General features: G+C 38.1%; 1 pseudogene; it reads right to left on the reverse strand.

Annotated features, from left to right (window-relative positions):
• Positions 1-8,725: 8,725 nt before the first annotated feature.
• On the reverse strand, positions 8,726-10,109 carry LOC125091431 (elongation factor 1-alpha 1-like; annotated as a pseudogene).
• Positions 10,110-10,841: the final 732 nt, after the last annotated feature.

The raw sequence follows: 10,841 nt of genomic DNA on the forward strand, positions 1-10,841 counted from the left end.
ACCAATTTTGCAGCAACCCAAATGTTTTGGACTGTGGTTTTTTCATTTTCATTTGCTTCCATGTATTTTTTTATTTCTTCTTTAGTTTCCTGGTTAACCCATTCATTCTTTGGTAGGATGGTCTTTAACCTCTATGTATTTGTGGTCTTTTTAAATTTTTTCTTGTGGTTGAGTTCACATTTCAGTGTTTTGCTCTGAAAATATGCAGAGTAGGATCTCAATTTTTTTGTACTGCTTGAAGTCTGATTTGTGACCCAGTATCTGTGATCTATTCTGGAAAATGTTTCATGTCCACTCAAAAGAATGTGTATTTTGCTGCTTTAGGATAAAATGTTCTGAATATATCTGTTATGTCAATCTGGTCTAGTGTGTCATTCAAAGCCAACTTTTCCTTGTTGATTTTCTGCTTAGATGATCTGCCAATTGCTATCAGTAGGGTGTTAAAGTCGCTGCTACTATTGTATTATTATCAATGAGTTTCTTTATGTTTGTTATTAATTGATTTATATATTTGGGTGCTCCCAGGTTGGTGCATAAATATTTACAATAGTTAGTTCTTTCTGGATAGACCCCTTTATTATTATATAGTGCCCTTCTTCATCTCTTTTTACATTCTTCTTCAGGTATTATTACAGTCTTTGGTAAACCTAGTTAGTTTGATATAAGTATGGTTACTCTGACTTTCTTTTGATGCCCTTTGGCATGATAGATTGTTCTCCATCCCCCTCACCCTTCAATCTTCAGGTGTCTTTAGGTCTAAAATGAGTCTCTTGTAGGCAGCATATAGATAGGTCTTTTTTTTTTAATCCATTCTGACATCCTATGTCTTTTGGAGCATTTAGTCGCTTTACATTCAGTGTGTTTATTAATAGATATGAATTTTTTTTGCCACTGTGTTACTTCTGAAGTCATTGTTTCTGGAGATTTTCTCTCTTCCTTTCTAATCTTGCTTTTTTTTTCCCCACTCAAAGAGTCCTCTTCATTACTTCTTACAGGACTGGTTTAGTGGGCATGAACTACTTTAGTGCTTGTTTGTCTGGGAAACTCTTTATCCCTATTTCTATTCTGAATGACAGCTTTGGTGGATGGAATATTCTTGGCTGCATATTTTTCTCATTTACCATGTTAAATATATCATGCCACTCTCTTCTGGCCTGTGAAAACTCTGCGGAGATATCTGCTGCTAACCTTACTTGTTTTCCCTTATAAATTAGGGACATTTTTGTCTTGTTGCTTTTAGACTTTTTGCATATCTCCATATTTTGAAATTTAACTATGATATGTTTTGGTGTTGGCCTGCTTTTGTTGATTTTGGTGGTAGTTCTCTGTGCCTCCTGGACTTGGATGTCTGTTTCCTTCCCCAGATTAGGGGAGTTTTCAGCTATAATTTGCTGAAATAAACATTCTGTCCCTTTCCTGTCTCTTCTTCTGGGACTCCTATGATACAAATGTTATTATGCTATATGGATTCACTGAGATCCCTAAGTCTACATTCATGATCCAGTATTTTTCTTCCCTTCTTCTTTTTGGCTTCATTATTTTCCATAATTTTATCTTCTCTATCACTTATTTGTTCCTCTGCTTCTTCCATCCTTGTGATCATTACATTCAGTTGGTTTTGCGTGTTGGTTATAGTTATTTTTTATTTTGGCCTGACTAGGTTCTAGGTCTTTTATCTCTGTGGTAATACACTCCCTGGTGTCCTCTATGCTTTTCTCAAGCCCAGCTAGTATCCTTATGATTGATTGTTGTTTTAAGTTCTGGTTCAGGCATATTACTTATATCTATTTTGATTAGATCCCTGACCATGGCCTTTACTTGTTTTTTATTTATTATTTATTTATTTTATTTTGGGATGAATTCCTCCTTCTTGGCATTTTGTCTAAGCCACTGTCTTCTTCTGTTTTAGGAAAGTCTGTTATGTTTCCTGCTCCTGAGAGTAATCATTTTATAAAGAGGCCATATACTGTCCAGGGCCTGGTGCTTCAGGAATTGTTTCTGTCATATGCTGTGTGCACACCTTTGATGTATTTTTCCACTTTTTCCCCCAGGTCAGTCCTCTGAAGTGTTTCTCTTTGTCTGCAGTAGGGAGTGTTTTGACCTTGTCCACTGTGTGGTGAGTTTTTATTAGGTGTGCTCTGGTCTGCTTGTTAACAGATATCTGATGCTATTTCCACTTGAGTTGAAGCTTTGTAACACTCTATGGTCAGTAGTTGGGTTGTGTGTGAGGGCTTGTGCTTGTCTTCTAGAGTAGGGGCCCACAGTTCTGGTTCTGAGGCACATTTGTCCTAGTAAAGCAGCACTTGCAGAGTGTGTGTGGGGGAGTGGCACTTAGTGGGGTTAAGTCACCACTGTTGGCACTGTGTATATTACTGAAGTTAGTTTATGCTGAGAGGTGGGCGAGACAAATGACACCAGCTCTCTTCCTTACCCTAGAGAGGGGAGTTCACGCCTGTTGGTGTGCAGGAAGCCCTCATAGAAGACTGAACCATCTTCCCTCATGTGTTCTAGGTGTCCTTCAGATCCCTGCCTTCACCCTTTCTATATTCTGGCTATCTTCCTGCCTTGTAGTGCACTGCATCTATTTATCCCAGGAAGGCCAGCTGAGTTTTAAAACTCCAAACTTTAGGGATCTGGCATGGTGAGGACCCATACTCATTCTCTGGGTGAGGGAGTCTCACTGCACTGGGACTGGTGCAGGTTTGTCCCAGAAAGGCAGTCATACCAAAGCACAGGAACTTGGTATTTGGAGTAAAGTCCAGCTAAAAGCTGTGTCCAGGTTAGCCACCTCAGCTGGTGTCTTTATACCTATGCTGAGGGGTGGGGAAATATAATGGCACCCTCCAGCTCTTTTGTCCCCTGAGAGTCAGTGTCATCTCTCCAAGATGCACTCAAAGAAGTGGGAACCATCTCTCTGAGTGCATCCCAGGAGATCATCAGATTGTGCCTTGTGCCTGCAGGATCTCTGCCTTCCTTCTCCACAGGAGCACTGCTGTGCCCACCAAGCTCTGTACCTGCTGTGGCATGGACCTCTAAAACTCCAATCTTTGAGATTTTCTGGTTATAAGAACTCATGAAAATCAGCCTTTTTTGTTTTCCCAGTCAATGTCTTTGGGAGTATGTTCCTTGTGTGATCCCCTGTTGCTCCCCCACCTTATCTTTCTCTCTCTCACCTCTTTCTTTGATCAGGGCTCCCTCCTCTCGGCAGCACCTGAGATCCTTTTCTCCCCCAAATCATGTCTCTGCACTTCCTACCTTTCACAATGTGGCCTTTTCTTTTCCTCTAGTTGTGCAATTTGTTCTGTCAGTCCTCAGATCAATTTCTTGGGTATTCAGAATGATTTCAGACGATTCAGTGTTCAAGGGATGAGGCAGGCCTGAGGTCTTTCTGCTACTCCAACATCTTAGCTCATTAATCCAAAACCCATACCCTCACTTTCAATTTGCAGGTGCCTTTAGTCTAAAATGAGTCTCTTGTAGGCAGCATTCAGGTGGGTCTTATTTTTTTTTTATCCATTCTGACACCCTATGTATTTTAATTGGACTGTTTAGTCCACTTACATTCAGAATAATTATTGATAGATATGCATTTAATGCTATTTTGTTACCTGTTTTGTTGTTTCTGCAGATTTTCTCTGTTCCTTTCTTGTCCTTCTGGTCTTTCATTTCCATTCAAAGAGTCCCCTTTAATGTTTCTTGCAGGATTGGTTTAGTGGTCACAAACTCCTTTAGTTTTCTCTGGGAAACTGTCTCCTTCTGTCCTGAATGGTAGCCTTGCTGCTCTCAGGGAAGCTCTCCAAGAAGAGTGAATAGTCTCACCTCTATCCATCCCAGGTATTTTTCAGATCACCATTTTCACACTTTCTTCCTCTTGTTTGCGTGCTTTCTCTTCAGGAGCAATGCTGCGTCCTCCAGCCTCTATTCCAGTCAAGCCTGCTGATTTTTAAAACTCCAGGTTCTAGACGTACAGTGTGGGAAGGGGTCTGTGCTAGTTTTCAGGGGTACAGTGTCATTGTGCTGGGAATGAGGGAGGGTTGACCAAGAAGGGCAGTCACACCAGAGTGCAGGGGTATGGGACTTGGAACAAGCTGGATAAACAGCCAGTGTTGTGGCTGGGCTGATCTTGGCATGTAGCTCTGCATTTATGCTTGGTGGGATGGTAAGAAAGGATGCCTGTTGGTTCCTTTGGTCCCTGGAGAGACATCTCTGTGGATGATACCTCCCAGGGACATGCTCCAAGAAGAGTGAATAATCTCCCCCCATCTGCCCAGGCCTTCCTCAGACTGTGTCATCTGCCCCCGGAGATTTTTACCTGCCTTCTCAGTAGGAGGAGGGCAATGCCCTCAGGGATTTATCCCAACCAGGCCTGCCAACCTTTAAAACTCACCTTCAAGGGGCGCCTGGGTGGCTCAGTGAGTTAAGCCGCTGCCTTCGGCTCAGGTCATGATCCCAGGTCCTGGGTTCGAGCCCCACATCGGGCTTCTGCTCAGCAGGGAGCCTGCTTCCTCCTCTCTCTCTGCCTGCCTCTCTGCCTACTTGTGATTTCTCTCTGTCAAATAAATAAATAAAATCTTAAAAAAAAAAAACTCACCTTCAAGCTCTGCTGGTTGCAAAAACACAAAAATCAGCTCCTCTCATTTTCCCAGCCAATGGTTTTGGGGAAGTATTTATTTTGTGCATTCCCCTATGTGCTCCTCTCTCACACACCTTTTTCTGTGACCAGTGTTCCCTCCCCTCCACATCACTTGGAATCTTTTTCTCATCCAAACCATGTCTCTGCACTTCCTAACTTCGTCAGTGTGGCCTCTTCTCTCCCTCTAGTTATGGAGTTTATTTTGTCAGTCCTCAGATTGATTTCTTGGGTATTCAGAATGATTTGATAGTTATTTGTATTTGAGGGAAAAGATGAGCCTAGGGTCCTCCTACTGTGCCACCATCTTAGCTCCCTCTCTAATTTTTATTTTTGAAAAATGCATCATAATAATGAAGATGATAATGGTATGGGAAAATAAAGCTGAGTGGAAGATATATGGGAACTCTTTTGTATTAAGGTTCTCCAGAGAAACAGAACCAAAAGGCCATATGTATAAACACACATAGACACACACATATATAGTTTAGTAGTGTATAATAGAGTATATAATATAGTATGGGTTAGTTCCAGTCCAAGTCCAAGGGACATGGAGATATATATATATATATATATATATATATATATATATATATCCCTTGCAATGTCCTAGTTCCAGGCAGTCAAAAAGAAATTCCCTCTTACTCAAGAGAAGGTCAGTCTTTTTATTCTATTCAGGTCTTCAAATGATTGAATGGATTTTACCCACCTAAGGGAGGACAACATGTTTTATTCAGCCTACCAATTGGAACCTTAGTCTCATCCAGAAACATTCTCACAGACATAACTAGAATGTTAGAACAAATGTCTGGGCATCCCATGCCCTAGTCAGGTTTATATATAAAATTAACCATAGCATCCCTATATTAACCTTTTAGCTTTTGTATAAATCTAAAATTATTCCCAAATAAAATTCATCTAAAATATCTATCCAGAATGTTTTAGTTATAGTTATTCAGGGATCAAATTGGACAACTGCTATCAATTCCTTCTAGGTGTCACTTTGATACAAATCAATAACAACTGTCCTCAAATCACTGTAGGCTCCTTGAGTTGTTGACTTTGAGGGAAGGACTTGATGGTATTCATCTCTATATCTTGAGCACATAGCAGGACCCTTGACAAATATTTTTCGAATGAATTGACATTATCACCTCATAATAAAAAGTTTCAAATTGAATTTTCATGAAAATTGGGTAGGAAACTTTCTCCCAACTTCCTCACAGTTAAAAAAGTTCTTCAGTGGAGGCTCTTAGAAAGGTTAAAAAAATATCTTTTATATATTCAATGGAACAATGGAGAAGTAAGTAGATGTAAATCGGTTCTCCCAAGATGCAAATATGTTCAAGCTGTGTCTCCATGTTTCATGATGTCAGCGAAAGGGTCTTCTCAGTGAATGATTACAACTTTGTATTTACTCACAATCCATCTTTTATCTTGTAATGCAATTGCTGTTCCAAGTTGTAAATTTGGGTTTTTCAAAACACATAGCCTAGAGTCTGATGGATGTATGATTTTCCATGTTACTATAGGATCATATCACAAAGTAAATTCTTTAACATTCTCACAGTTGAGTTTAGAGGCATATACAAATGCAACCTTTTGGGGCAAGGGTTATACACGTTTGTTTTGAAATTAAAATGTGCAAGAATTTTCAGCTTCTTTCCTGTTTTGTTCTAATACTGCAAGTAAATATTAAGCGAATGTGAGCAAAGATACTATACCAGAATGTATAGTCTTAAACACTGAGTTTAGGGCATATACAGCATGAATTGTTATAATAATATTTTCCCATGACTTTATTTTCATTTGAAGTAGTTTCAAGTACCCAAAATTATAGCCTTTAATACAAAATATTTATTTTGAAGGCAGTATTTAAAAATTTTTTTTAAAGATTTCATTTATTTATTTGACAAACAGAGATCACAAGTAGGTGGAGAGGCAGGCAGAGAGAGAGGGGGAAGCAGGCTCGCCGCTGAGCAGAGAGCCAGATGCGGGGCTCGATCCCAGAACCCCGGGATCATGCCCTGAGCCAAAGGCAGAGTCCTTAACCCACTGAGCCACACAGGTGCCCCAGTATTTAAAATTTTTATTCATCAATTAGACCTGTATTTAAGTTCCTGAAACAAAGAGCTTAGAACAACAGAGAAAAGGAAAGAAATTGAGAGAAAGAAAGTCAATGATGCAGGATTAAGTTGGGAAAGGAGAGGGCAGGATATTTTCACTGAGTTTTGACAAAAGAAAAAAACTCATGCTCCTCTGAAAACAGTCCCCAGGATATAAGTGGAAAGAAAACTGCAGATTATTCACCAATCCACCAGCGCAAAGAAGGGAGATCTGCGCAATTTATCCATTTAATCATATTGATGAGGAACCTCTTGTCTATATCATTAACATAACAGGGGTTATTTAACATTCCATCCATGTTTGAAGTAACAAATAGGAATTCTTTCAGGAGCCTGGGCACATTCTGACCATGAGAAGAGACCTCCCTCTCACCCCAGTCCCATTTAGATGATCATCTGTGTTGGTTAAGTTTGTGTCAGTTTGGCTAGGCTGTTATTCAGTCAAACACTATCTAGTTTTTGCTGTGAAGGTATTTTCCCTATGTAGTTAACAGCTGCAATCATTAGACTTTAATTAAAGGAGATTACCCTTGATAATATAGATCTCATCCAACCAGTTTAAGACCTTAAGAGCAAAACCAGGTTTCTTGGAGAAAAAGAAATTCTACCTCAGGACTGCAGAATTAATTCTCATTTGTGTTTCCAATCAGGTGGCCTGCCTGATAGCTTTCATACTTGCAAGTTCCTATAATTGTATAAGCCAATCCCTTAGAAATAAATCACATATTTTGTATATGATATATTTGTATTTTATATATTTTACATATGATATATATGTATATGTGTGTATATGTATGTATATGTGCGTGTATGTGTGTACAAATTATATATCTGTATCTATTACTATATCATCTATATTTATATCTATGTATATATATAGTTTTCCTATTCAGTTTTTCTGGAAAATCCTCATTGATACACCATCCTTACCCCTACGTTTTTAAATGAAGTTAAAACTAAGTAGAATATAATTATTATAATGGGAGCTATCAGTAAAATTGCATATGATAATCTTCTCTTTGTACTCTTCAGCCTTGTCATCAGTTTGGTGGAAAGCTGGTCAATGAAATTAGGAAAGCTATTTTCAAAAGTGCATGAAGTAGAAAAGTCTTAATTTAATATTTCCTGGTTCTAATTAGAATGATTGATGGAGGTGTTGCATAATCATATAGAACTGGTCAGAATTAGAAGTGCCTTTCCTCTGAAGGTCAAGTGGCCTACAAGTGGGAAAAATATAAATTCTCTCAAAATCCTTAAATATTTTCAAGATACATATATTCCTTATATCACTGTCTATACTATACATACCAGAATTGACACTTTTTGTAATGATGAATATGTGGCTACTGAGCACTAAAAATGCAGCTAGTATGATGGAGAAACTAAATTTTAAATTTTACTCATTTTGATTAATTTAAATGTAAATATAGTATAAGGACATGTGACTTGTGGCTACTATATTGGATGGTATAGACTTTACTATATGTATTTTAAATATGAACCTTAAGTTTAAGTAAAAAAAACAAACATTTGTGGTGTCATAGTAAATGGAGTCATATAATTATGGTGCATTCAATCCGTTTCTTATGTCACTTAAAATGTAAATTTCCATGATTATGTTTTCTGAAAATAGTATGAAAAAACATGTAGTATTTTATTCTATTTTATTTATTCTTATTTTTATTTTTCTCATTAAACATTTGCTTTAATGGGTCTCAAAATCCTGTGACAGATTTTTGGTCAAGTTGTTTCTATTAAAAAGTACTGATTTTAAAAACTAATAACTTAAAAAACACACACACACAAATGGTCCACAAATATTCTCCTTTCCTTTTGAAGATTTTACAATGCATTGTTCTAATTAACCAGTCTTTTACTATTAAATTTAATGACCAATTGACTTCAACAGTTATGATACCATTCTTCCACCACCAATTAAGACTGTGGTGGAAGATATTGGGGTTAATATTCATTTAGTCTTCTGAGCTTTCTGGGCAGGCTTGGTGACCTTGCTAGTTCCAGTTGTCTTCTTGTTCACTGCTTTGATGACACCCACAACAACTGTTGGTCTCATATCACAAACAGCACAATGACCCAGAGGAGGATAGTCAGAGATGCTCTCAACACACATAGACCTTGCCAGGGACCATATCAATGATAGCAGCATCACCAGATTTCAAGAACGTGGGGCCATCTTCCAGCTTTTTTCCAGAACAATGATCAATCTTCTTCATCTCAGCAAACTTGCAAGCAATGTGAGCTGTATGACAATCCAGCACAGGTACATATCCAGCACTGATTTGTCCTGGATGGTTCAGGATAATCACCTGAGCTATGAAACCAGATGCTTCCATTGGTGGGTCATTTTTGCTGTCACCAACCACATTACCATGATGAACATCTTTGACAGTTGGGTTCTTATCATTGAAGCACACATTGTCCCCACAAACAGCCTCACTCAAGCTTCATGGTGCATTTCAACACACTTGACTACAGTTGTACCACTGACTGGAGCAAAAGTGAACACCAGGCTGGGTTTAAAAACACCAGTCTCCACTCAAACCACACAGACAGTACCAATACCACCAATTTTGTAGATGTCCTGGAGAGGCGGATACAAGAGCTTGTCAGCTGGATGAGTTGATGGCAGAATGCAATTCAGAGCTTTGAGCAGCGTGGTTCCACTGGCATTGCCACCTTTATGGGCGAATTTCCATCCGTTGAACCGAGGCATGTTAGTATTTGTCTCCAGCATGTTGTCACCATTCCAACCAGAAATTAGTACAGATGCTACTGTGTCAGGGTTGCAGCCAATTGTCTTAATGTAGGTGCTGACTTCTTAACAATTTCCTTATATCTCTTCTAGCTGTAGGGTAGCTCAGTTGAATCGATACTGTTAACACCAATAATTAGTTGTTTCACATCCAGTGTGTAAGCCAGAAGGGCATGTTTGCAGGTCTTACCATTCTTGGAGATACCTGCTTCAAATTCACAACACCAGCAGCAGCAATCAGGACATCACATTCAGCCTGAGATGTGCCTGTAATCATGTTTTTCATAAGGTTTCTGTGTCCTGAGGCATCAATGATGGTCACATCATACTTGCTGTTCTCAAATTTCCAGAGGGAGATATCAATGTTGATACCATGTTCACATTCAATTTTCAGTTTATCCAAGACCTAGTCATACTTGAAGGAGCTCTTTCCCATCTGAACAGCTTCCTTCTCAAATTTTACAGTAGTCCTTTTGTTGATCCCATCACATTTGTAGATCAGATCACCAATAGTGATAAACTTGCTCAAATCTATGTGTCCAAGTATAGCAATATTGATATGAGTCTTTTTCTTTTTCATTTTGGTTTAGGTTTAGTGGTAGTTTACATGACACCTGTGTTCTGGCAGCAAATCCATTGTGAAAAAGGAACCATATTATTTTATAAAAGGTTTTATTGACAACATGAATTTTTTTATTTAAATTCCATTACCCAACATATAGTACATTATAAGTTTCAGATGTAGAGTTCAATAATTCATCAGTTGCTCATAACACCCAGTGCTTATCACAACATTTTGTACAGCATTTGAAATGTACTTTTGGTAGTAAGAAATAGATTTTATCATTTAATAATTTTATTTTGCTAGTGTCACTTGTCATTCATCTACACGATGCCATTCTTTCTGTAGAGAATTCCTTTGAGATATACACACAAAGTTAGCTTTTTGTTTGAGTTGAGATAACTTTTACTTAGAATATTTTTTATGTCTGAGATTACACTCATCCAAATTAAATGAGCATATCTTGTCATATCTAGGTTTTACAAACAATTATGCATGCATAACAATTTCAGTGCTAAATATTCATGACCATTAGATTTCTGGGGAAGTGTGTAGTACAAAATAATAAACCTTTATTTAGACTAAGGAAAGGGGGCTTAAGCAAAAAGGGTCATTCAAAATCTGATCTATTCTTTTACTAAGGAGAACCTTCAAAGCAACTTCTTACAAGGTGTATTTTGGGCCTTTGAGTATAACCATAAACTCTCTTCTTTCATATTTTCTCATTTGGAAGTGAGTCTCCCAGATTAG

The sequence above is a fragment of the Lutra lutra genome, chromosome X (genome assembly GCF_902655055.1).
Source record: "Lutra lutra chromosome X, mLutLut1.2, whole genome shotgun sequence".
Taxonomy (NCBI): Eukaryota; Metazoa; Chordata; class Mammalia; order Carnivora; family Mustelidae; genus Lutra; species Lutra lutra.